The sequence below is a fragment of the Trachurus japonicus genome, chromosome 11 (genome assembly GCF_045865225.1).
Source record: "Trachurus japonicus isolate A0001 chromosome 11, Traja_1.0".
Classification (NCBI taxonomy): domain Eukaryota; kingdom Metazoa; phylum Chordata; class Actinopteri; order Carangiformes; family Carangidae; genus Trachurus; species Trachurus japonicus.
Genome location: NC_140917.1, coordinates 31,309,215 through 31,320,987, shown reverse-complemented (window position 1 = coordinate 31,320,987; position 11,773 = coordinate 31,309,215).

Below are 11,773 nucleotides of genomic sequence, written 5' to 3'. Positions count from 1 at the left end.
TCAAATATGTCAATTTACTTGGACTTGCCACCCTGACGCCCTAACCATAACCCTAACCTCCCATTTATCTGGAAAAACAAGGAAATTTTATTTGTATTACCCATTTTTACAAACAGTTTGTCTCAAAGGGCTTTAGGTAGCATCACAACAATGTCCTATGCCCTTAGACCCACTTGTTACCAAGTCTACATTTTTAGATTAGGTAATTTGTATAAGATTAAAGAGTGTGTTCATAGTTAAAATGTGATGTCGATGTTCATTTCAAACCACCATGCTGGTACAGCTGGTCAGACAATGGCTGACAGGGGTGGGGATGGTTGTAACACCTTTTATCTTTGTTGTTTTATGAAGTGTCAACCATCTTTCCTGGAAATACACATGATCTGCCTCTGACCTGCTGAAGGTTTCCATTTATACATGTTAACCATTCATTGGTATAAGGTATTATCTGTTCTTTAAGACAGCTTTCTAATGTTAGGATCCACACCACTGACACTGTTCTTCATTTAGCCATCAGTGATGAGTTATTTTTGTTCATACTGAACCATAGGAAGATGCTTTGTGTTGGAACATGCACATTACACTTACATACATTATGGTGTGTGCGGTCTAGTTCTTCAGTAACAATTTACCCCAGGTTGTGTTACAACCTACCCTGGTAGTTGGGCTTGTAACAATGGCACTCCTTGCATTTGACATCAAATCATGAATTCTCTGATATATTTCAGAAGTTTAAGGCATTGGTATTTGTAGAAAAATGAGGGGAATTGATGTCAGACTCAGTAATGGCAAATGTATTTTTTTTATCGTTTTCATGTCTCATGTAAGAATGAGTTGATGACAAAGACAACTGTGGCTGCTGCCACTTAAAAGCATCAGTGCGTGTATCACAAAAAATGTTCACTTAATAGTTCAAAACTGTTAGAACAATGGGGCATTCATGTGAAACCGAACAAACACAAAGATCAAACGAAACATGTGACAGCCAGCTGAAAACCACTGGCCCCACTCAGACCACTGGTTGTACTGGGAAGAAGTGGAACTAAGGGTGCATGCGATGGGCGACTGTTCCCGTTGCATCCAGCAGCTGTTATCTGACACCACCTGCTTCTCTGGGGAGCCAAGGCCTACAGAGAGGGGATGCCAGCCCCCAGGCGTAACCCCAGGCAATGCATGTTAGCCATATGCGCGGCCTGCTGCAGGGACCGACGCGGCACGGAAAGAATGAGTCCAGTGTTGGGGTCGAGACAGAGAGACACTGTCAGTTTCGGCCTGTGCTCTGGCTGACAGCTCAGCTGACGCCAGGCCAGGTCAAACCACGGCCACGGAGGGGGCTCGGGCTCGCCCCCTTCGGCACCGCAGCGGACCATTTTGATGTCAAACATCCTGCCGTTTGATAAAAGTAGAGCCACGGGACACAGAGCAGAAGACATGGCTGCGGGGAACGATGGAGAGTGACGCATCAGGAAATTAATTAACGTGGGGGAAAGGAGTGAAGCACCTGCCTCTGGGCGTGCAGAGCAGAGCAGAGCAGAGCAGAGTGGGCATCTGAATCAATGAAGCTGTGTTCAGCTGCCTTTGACCAGCCGGCCAACCTGCGGCGGTTAGCAGCATATGAAAGTGTAATGAGATGTCTATCTCCTGGCTCAACACCCTCCCTCCCTGGTTCAAGCTTCCAAGAGCTGGATGGAAACGCTGTGACATGATAGTACCGCTGACACCTTGGGAATTGCAGAGAATTGCCCCCCTTACAAAAAATAAAAAATAAAATATAAGAGAGCAGAGTGTGGAGGCGGACAGTGTTTTGGGGGAGATGATCCCTCTGTGATAGATGCAATCTACCTGCCATCCAATCTAACACTCCCCCTGCTCTCTGCTCCTGCCTCTCAGTCTCCCTCTGATACGGCAGGTTTCCTCACACATCCTCTGAAATGGAGTTTTAATCATGGTAGGATGGAGATGAATCTACATCGCTCACAGTGTTCCATCACGGGTTCTTATGCAAAACCTCAGTTTACTTAACACGTGCAGTGTCACACACACACACACTGTGAATTATAGCCTTGAAAAAAAAATCTACATAATTTTTTTTTCCTCTTTTGGTTCAAGGTGCTTGTGCTGGTATTTCTCCTTTTTTTCCTTTTTCAGAGATCTGTCAATCAAATGTTTGTGAACTTCCCTGTCCTTTTTGTCTTAAAACCATTCACTTCCTGCCATTAAAAAAGGTGAAAAATAAAGTACATCACTTGCCATCCCGCTCTTTGATCCAACAGAATGTAAAAGAGATGAGATGATTGAGACGATTGAGACTGAGATGAATTTTGGTTTCATCCATTTTCTCTGCCTGTGTAGGGGTGGAGGGCGGTGTATACCCTGGACAGGTCAGCAGTCTGTTCAGAGGGGACCTATTATGTTTTTCTATCTTTTCAGACTTATAAATATCTTTAAAATGTTGCATACTTGTTTTAGAGGATGTGGAAATGCTGTATCATGAGGTAGGGTATAGGGTGAAGGGGCAGCTACAGTACAGGAGCTCTGAGCTGCTGCAGTCAGTCTCATTTTGTAACGTCACAACTTTAGCGGAAGTTCCCTATATGGCAACTCTGAGCATTTCAGAGCGAAGCAGGAAATAACCAGAACGGAGGGGTACACAGACAGCTTGTACAGTATATGCAATAGTTACAGAATTTTGTATTGATTGAAATTTTCAATAGTGCCCAACTGGGGTCCAATAACATATTTCCTGAAATTAGCATGACAGGCCCCCTTTTAAGTCACAAATCAGTCCTTGGACTGTAGGAGGAAGCTGGAGAACCTGAAGAGAAGAACATGCAAACTCAGCCCAGATCCTCCTTGCCATTCTTCTCACATATTACCAACTGTATAAAAATTGTAAAATATGGGACCTTTAACCTTGGATATGGACAACAGTCAGTCAGCTGAGGATTTACACTACCCACAATAATTAAAACAAAGAAAGAATAGGGTTTTGTTGCCAGGAGGAAGTGATTTAACCAGACCTCTCTACTTGCCTCCTGACCTCAGGTTAACTATGCAGCTCATGGCTACATTAACTAATCATTTAGTATCTTAACACAGACATCCTTGACCAAACCGAACAAGACCAAAATGTTACAGATTTTTACAGATTTTAATAAACTACCAGCTAAATCAATTGATTCATTAAGTTAATCACTAAGAATGAGTACTCTAACACTGTCACTTTTGTGTATCGTCAAACAGAGATCTGAGCTTCACGGGTCACGAGTGAAGCACCAACACAATCTGTGGTGTGATGTTGGTTCACGAGAGGTGGTGATGTCACTCTTGTTTGCCCAGTTAGGTCTTTGGTCCTCTCCACTCACACCCTCTCTCACAGCTTTTCCATCATCTGATACTGTGTTTCATTGATCTGTTTTCTCTCTCTGTTTTGGCGTCTCAACATGGAGTCAACAAGAAAAAGTCCCAGGGCAACACAGAGTGGCTACTGTACAACTAGGCTCGCTGTCTTCAGCCAATGTTGTTAAAGCCATGAAATTATACACATGCGAGGGAGTCCAGGTGTCAGTCCCAGACCAGTAATCTATCTTATTATATTAATAATTATTATGATTATTATTATTATTATTATTATTATTATTACTATTATTATTATTATTATTATTATTATTATTATTATTTCATTTATATAGCACCTTTTAAAAACACAAGTTTACAAAGTGCTTGACAACCTTATAAGAGACAAGTAACAAGTGCCATAAAACCATAGGAGATGGAGAGCCCAAGCAATACATGAACACAGGCAATACGAGAACACAACAACAAACTGAGACCAGGAGGATTCAAATGAAGATGCCGGATGCTATTAATTAGATAAAATATGTAAAAGGGGGTTGTACATAATAATAATATAAGATAAGAAAAGATGGGATAAAAGAAATAAAACAGAAGAAGGTGTCAAGTAAAATAAGAGCATCTGAGTAAAACTGTGAGATAAAATAGAGAGAAAGAAGAGGATGATACTGTATCATGTAAAAGCAAGTCTGTTAAAGTGGGTTTTCAGAGGTGTATAATGGCTAAAGGCTGGGGCTGGCAGAGCTGGAGACTGACGGAGTAGAGAACTTGGACCGACTTTAGGAGCAGGCTGGGAACTGGAGGATACACAACGAGACGCTGAGTAAAGCAGGGTTCTGGTGAAGCAGGTGAAGAGAAACCTGGAGCACAGACAAATAACAGTTAGAGACCGCAGACAAAAATAACATGAGTAAACACGGATTTTGGCTGAGGCAGACATGACAGAGTGACGTGGGCTTATGGAGTAGATGAAGCAGACCGGAGGGAGGTGTGCAGGTGGTTTGGTGGCAACAGAGTCCAGAGAGCCCCACCCAGCAACACACACACACACACACACACACACACACACACACACACACACACACACACACACACACACACAAACTCAGACAGACAAAGAGGATAACCCTGGGGATACCAATTTATTTATGCTGTTGTAAATGTATTCCATTTTTAGTTTCCTTATTTGGATGCTATGAAGATGCATACTATATATAAGATTAAAAACAAAAATGTGTCATTTACAATTGATGACTAACACATATATATGTTTATGTATGTATTATGTATGCAGACCTGCACAGAATGTGAGGGTGGAATTGTTTAAAATTAATGAGAAATTAATAATAAAACAAACTGAAGCACTTTATTATATTTTAATAAACCTGCATCCATAAACTACACATATATTTTAACATATAGTATCATCTCAACATGTTATACCATGAAGAAGTTATCATAGCCTATTGATTTTCATAATGAATGTGGGCCAACATTCACAAATTGTATTTTATATAAAACATTCTGTATCTTCATATATCCACAGGACATGATAACAACATGGTATGATAACGTGGGTTTAGGGGAGTGAAAATCTCTTGTACTTACTGAGCTAGCAACACACTCTAGCAGTTAGGCCTTTTTCTTGACTTTGAATCCCTTTACATTTGGAATTGAAATGTGCATTTTATCCTCATATCATATCCATTGTCCACATCTGAAATCTGAGATCGTATCACTCTGTTCAGATACATAGAATAGAAGAGGTTGGTAGCTATAAGTGAAACTGTGTTACAGTATGTGTTTGCTTGCTTTCATAGCTGGCTCAGGGCTCATTCACACATTTAAATGACAGCGTGGACTATTACCATAACTGTTGTCTGGAATCCACCAAGTGGATATCAGGTGTAATTTATAGGGTAACTACCCTTTAAAGATTCCTCATATTCTCATGTGTAGATATAATCAAATTCATTTTATCTTAGCCCTTTATTCTTTTAAATAATAATTACTTTCTTGAACTGTATCACTACTCCCATACTGAGAGTGTCTACATATTCCAACGCTGATAGAAAAAAAATTTTATACACACCAAGAATACATAAGTGTTTTTAAAATCATGCACCCCGTTATATGTGCTGTGCTAATCTATTGTATCTTTGTTTTCCTGTGGATATGAGCAGTAACATCAATAGAATATGAAATATATTGTTATTCTGACTGACCCAGACACATTTCTGTGCGAGAAAAATCAGTTTTCAAGTCTTCGCCCACCCCCACAGTAGTAACAATAAACTTCCAGATCAATTAGCAGTCAGTATCACAGTATGCACTAAGCCTGAGCCGCGCGTTATTGAGGGGATAATTGTTGCCTTGCGGTGGTTTGAAGTTGCTCGCTGACTGACTGACTGACACTGATACATACACATACATGAACAGTAATTACTAACAAGCACATAAAGACACATAAAGAATGAGTGACACTGATAATTAACACACATGCAACACATGGTCTCCTCTTTGTTGTGCCTTTCAGAGGGGCCTGTGTACACCCCAGTCAGAATAATCCATCTCCATCATGTCGACACGCCGCTCTGTCTCTGGGATTGTCACACTCACTAATTACTCTTTAAGATAATCAGCCTGTGTGGCTGAAGATGCAGCTCCCCTCCATGGCTCCATCTTCCCAGGGAATGAGAGGTTTAATCTGTGGCGAGATCAGAGCTTCTGGGAGCAGGAGGAGGAGGGATGGGAGGCGGATGGAGGGAGGCGGGTGGAAATGAGAAGGAATTTGGGCATCTTAACAAACTCTTAATTACGTTCTCTATCCTCTGCTGGTGGCAGGCGTAAATGGCAGTCCCCAGGGAGCCTCTGATCCACTTTCTGATCTGCAGAATTCACAGCCGAGCTGCTGATCAAAAAGATGGAGCGGCCTAGATGCTTCAAACACATGGGACCTTTTTCCAGTGTGGGACTCGTAGCTTGTCATTGAGCGGAAGTTTGAATTGTTGAAATTCATGCTCAAAAAAAAAAAAAAAAAAAACTAAAACAGCTCAGCTTCCTTTAAAGACAAGGGAAAAAAAGAGAATTTGAAGAGAAACAGTGAGTGTTCAATGGCTCCATGAATTGATAATGAGCATTCATGGAACGTGCTGAAGGCGTTTGTCCCATATATGAGGCAGAATTCATTGGAGATGACCTCCACCCACATCCCCCGCCGTCCTAATATGCCAGGCACAGCTTTGATGTTCGCCATCAGCTGAATCCCTGGGGAGGCTCTGCTGTAATAAACCACAGCAGTCAGAGTACTGTAACACACTCACCAACAGGAAGTCCCAACAGTCTGTCCCTTCGAGTCAGGAGGCCAATGTGATTGGATCATGACACATTATTGTATGGTAGCCTACTGACCACCTGTGATGCATATCATCCTACTATATGTATAATCAAACATCAGATCTTAATATTTTGTGCATGTTTGCAGTCATGGACACGGCCATAATAGAAACTCATTTCTGATTGGCTGAATGGGGTCCATTAAGATTGCATAATGACAAACATGAAACAAAAGACTATAGATTAGTGCACAAGGAATACTCACCTGCTGGTAACCATAGCAACAGTGCTTCTGTTTGGTAACTCTCATTGAAATACACCTACAATAACCACTGGTTAAACAAATGCAGCGATTTATGCATTGTCTCTTCCACACCACGTGGTTTTGTGTCATGAGTGGGTGGTGGTGATTGTCACTTGGCATGGCCTTCAGTCATCATTGCAAAAAAAGGCCGCACTTATCTGTGCAGTGTAGGGTTGGGCATCTCTGGCATGAGGCTGATACGATACACATCCGATGCACTTAAGATAAATACGGTATGCAGCATCTACCGCTGCCATATGATACAATTCACGATGCACTGTGGTTCAACAAAATCTGATGAAGTGCGACTCAATGTGATACAATATGATTCACAACTCCATTGCGATCTATTGCACAATTCAATGAGTTTGATTATTTAGAAATGCAGTAGACTTTTAATACATCCTCACTCACAGAATTAAGGATTCTCATTATTAACAAGAACAATTAAGCAATATGAAAATGTTGTGCCTGGCAGTCTTTATGCTGCAGGCAGGTCAGCAAACTCACCAACACAACCAGTTTTTGTATTTAAAAAAAGAAAATAAATTACGCTCTCCCAAAGAAGTCTTCCATAACTGCTTACAATTGGAAACATGTAAACTAGTTTCAGCAGTCACATAATGTTGTAAACAAACACCAGTCTCACTTTGAAACAGCAGCAACAGTAACTTAGCTTAACTGTCATGTTTGAAGCCTTCGTTCTCAGTAACACTGTACGGCTGGATATCTTTACAAATAAAGTCTCATTATCTCTGCACGAGCAGAGTTGTTAGCCAGCAGAGCATGGAAAAAGCTTTCAAAATGTCGCTTACCACTCCTGAACATACAGTAGTTGCTACAGCTAACTCCACACCATGCCTGCACTTCAGGTGACTAACCCACACACCACAAACATCTCATTTGGTCGATTACATGTACAAGTAAATGCAGAAAACACTCAAAGTATCAAATTTTAATGATGCAAACTTTTAATTACCGATGCATCTGGAGTTTTAAAAAAAAAATTGCATCCATTCACAGATGTTCACCGATGCACTTATCGTATCGGTTAACCTTCTCATCCCTAGTGCAGTGCTATGGCTCACAGTGGGATGGAAAGTGGTTAGCTAGCTGGTTAGCTGGCTAACTCCAGTGAAGACATGATAGAGACCAAAGTTGGTGTTGCTATTCACTGCTGGAGACAGCTGTTGGTTAAATTTAAAAAAAAAGAAAATCAAATTCTGAAGCATTTCTTCTAGTAAATAAGTAACTGTGAATAATGTTAACTTTGTGGCAATAAAAAAACAAACTTTCAAGTCAAGTAGATATTTTATTCTTCAAATACAAGACTGTTTTAATCATGTGTGCAACTCATATTAACAATTGCATGCATTAGGGCTTATTCTGCTGCTTCTGTTTGGGTGTAGTCTTGGTTTGGACACAGTTTGCTGCACAGCGCTGAAGAGGACACAGCCTGGGAGTCGACTCAGCTTTACACCTTTTAGCAGAAAAGTTCTTGAAGCAGCGGTGTGTTTACTCTTCTGCACTGCTGAATAACAAATTAGCTCTAGTGCAAAAACTCTTAATTTGAAAGGAGAAGCAGTTTTCTTCTACTTAAGAAAAATGAGGTTTGATTGCAACAGAGGTTTAGAATTGGATCAGTACATTTTTCAATCAGAACATTTTTGATGGACTGGATGAACTTTGAGGGCATTGGCTGAAAATGCATTAATATATGCAATTACATAAAAGCTATAATTTCCTTTAATTATTACCATTAGCTCACAGTAATAGGAGGCTGAGATTGGACATATGGAACTGTGGGAAAACTCCTGGTCTGACTAATGTGAAATGAAAAACACTGGACTTTGTTCATTGTCCACTGTTGCTCAAAACTGCAGGCCAGACCTCACTTTCTAATTTTAACCTGGTGGGTATGATATCTGCCTGTCATCCAATGTCATCACATGTATTTGGACACAGTGCACGTATGAATCTGTACCTAGTAAAAATTCATATAACCACAATACAACATGCGTATGACCAATCCTGAGCACGTCACAACATCACAGCCATCCTCTTAAAGTTCCCTCTGTGTTTAAAAAAAGAAGAGAAGCAATTATGGTATATACTGTAGGAAAGCAGCAGATGTGTGTGCATGGAAGTAAAATAGAGAATAATGAGCTGTATAGTATTTCCTGTCAAGTGGAGGCAGTTCCAGTCACTCAAAGGCAACACAGCCTCTATGATGATCAACACAAGTCAGATCAGGGAGGAAATGCCACGTCGAACACTTGTGATTTTTCTAAAGCAGTACTAGTGTGTGGTGATAAAATTAAAATGTAGGTGACAGACATTAAGAGAAAAATGGTTACAGTAGGTATGTGTGTTCTTGGTTAATGTGTGGAGATAGTGTGGCCAGTCCTCCCCTGTCCATAGATAATGAAATCCTCTTTATGATTTAAGTTAAAAAATATTTTATTACAACCAGTCTCATCATTAAGTTATTTGCTGCTCATTTAGAGAACTATACCTCTTGATTTCAGCTCCAAAGGAGAGGGATCAGGAGCTACAGTGAAGAATTTTACAGTTTCTCGCTGATATTAACCGACAGCCCCTCCGTACTACACAGCAGCGTGCACTTTAGACAGATATCTACACCGGTGCAGAGTTTGCATATCAGCCCTACAACCTTTGTCAGATCACAAAATTCCATATCCTGTGAAATATGGGGACGTCTGTGAACTAGCTGCAGAGGAACATGGGAGATTACGGAGGAAAAGTGCATTAAGATGCCACGGCTGTAAATATATACGAAGAGAGAGAGAGAGAGGGTGCGAGGGGGAGGAGGAGGGAGGAGAGTGTAGATTTTTAAGTTGCTGTCACCGGGCTGTCACCGTGTCTGTCAGAACAGATCCATCACAGCTCTTGACACGTCAGGCTTCACATTTGCATGGAGTGTGCAGCAGGAGCGCCCGTCCTTATTATGCATTCTGTCTCACACTAACCTTCCTCTCTCCACCACATGAACTAACTAGCATCTGAAAGGCACATTTTATAGGACGACGTGAGCTGGGGATGATGGAGAGCTGCTATTGGCTTCTGACAGCGTGTGTGTGTGCGTTTGTGTGTTTTTGTGTGTTGGTGGTGGTGGTGGTGGTAAAGGAGGGGGCGGGGGGTCTGGGTATACCGCCATCTTCCCAGGTGTACAAGGATCAGCCATCTTGTCAGGTGAGCTGCTGCTAACTAACTATGTAGTGCTTTGACTCTCTCTCTCTCTCTCTCTCTCTCTCTCTGCAGGCTGACACCACACACACAATAGCCGAGGTGAGGGGGCGATGAGGACACAGTCATATTTGTGTGTGTGGTTGTAAGTGTGTGTGTGTGCGTGTGGCAAAGTATGGCAGTGCAGATGCAGTCAGTCCCTCAGTGAGGAAGCCTCCACTGGGACAGACACAGCTGTGGCACGGCATCGGGTTGCTAACGAGCCTTATCACACAGGCGCTAGACTAGAAACATACACACACACACACATGCGTGCAGAACACACACACACTCCTTGTAATGCTATCTTTGTGAGGACACTCATTGACATAATGTATTCCCTAGCCCCTTACCCTAACCTTAAAGGGATAGTTCAACATTTTGGCAAATTGGCCCATTGCCATAATCGCTATAGTCATAGCAGTAGGTTCGTTACCTTTATTTGTCGGTGTAAGCTATTTTTAGAACGGCGGAGCGAAGCAGCAGGCTGCTCAGAGCTACGCTATGGAGGCTAAGGGAATTTCTTGGTTTCCCTCATCAAACTCATCAAATACACAATCCAACAACTCCAAAATGCTGTCGTGGACAAGTTGTGACCTGCACATTCACCACGCTATGAGATAATAACGGAACGTTACGAAACGGAGCCGTTTTCAAGGTAAATACAGGGTAAATACAGAGTCTGCTTGCTGAAAAACTGTCCCTGAACGCAACGTGCATCAGCGGTTTTGCATGAATTTACCTCTGAAATGGCTCCGTCTCGTAACGTTCCGTTATTATCTCATAGCGTGGTGAATGTGCAGGTCACAACTTGTCCACGACAGCGTTTTGGAGTTGTTGGATTGTGTATTTGATGAGTTTGATGAGGGAAACCAAGAAATTCCATTAGCCTCCATAGCGTAGCTCTGAGCAGCCTGCTGCTTCGCTCTGCCGTTCTAAAAATCGCTTACACCGACAAATAAAGGTAACGAACCTACTGCTATGACTATAGCGATTATGGCAATGGGCCAATTTGCCAAAATGTTGAACTATCCCTTTAACCATTACTCTTAACCTAATATAAACCTAATTATAACCTAATGTCTTAACCCTCAAACAGCCCTTGGAAAAAGTGAAGACCGGCCAAAATGTCCTCACTTCCCAAAAATGTCCTCACTCTGTTGGTTAAAAACTCGTTCCGGTCCTCACAACGTAGTAAGTACAAGAACACACACAACTGAGATACGGGGTGTTGCAGTGGCATGTTAAACTCTCAATCATGCACTGTCTGAAATGTGTGGTTGCTCAAGCGGATGCACACACACACACAGTCATTTCATACATTATCTATACGCATACAGTACACTCCAACATGCTTACAGATGATACATTCTCCAAAACACATGTACAGTACACCTAAGTACCTATATATAATTCATTATAAATAGAATGAAGTTGGAAACAGACACCATTGACTTTTATGCACAGACTCCACACATGCAACACATGATGTAACACGACCACTGAGTCACTGATGTCAGCTGTTCGATCAGC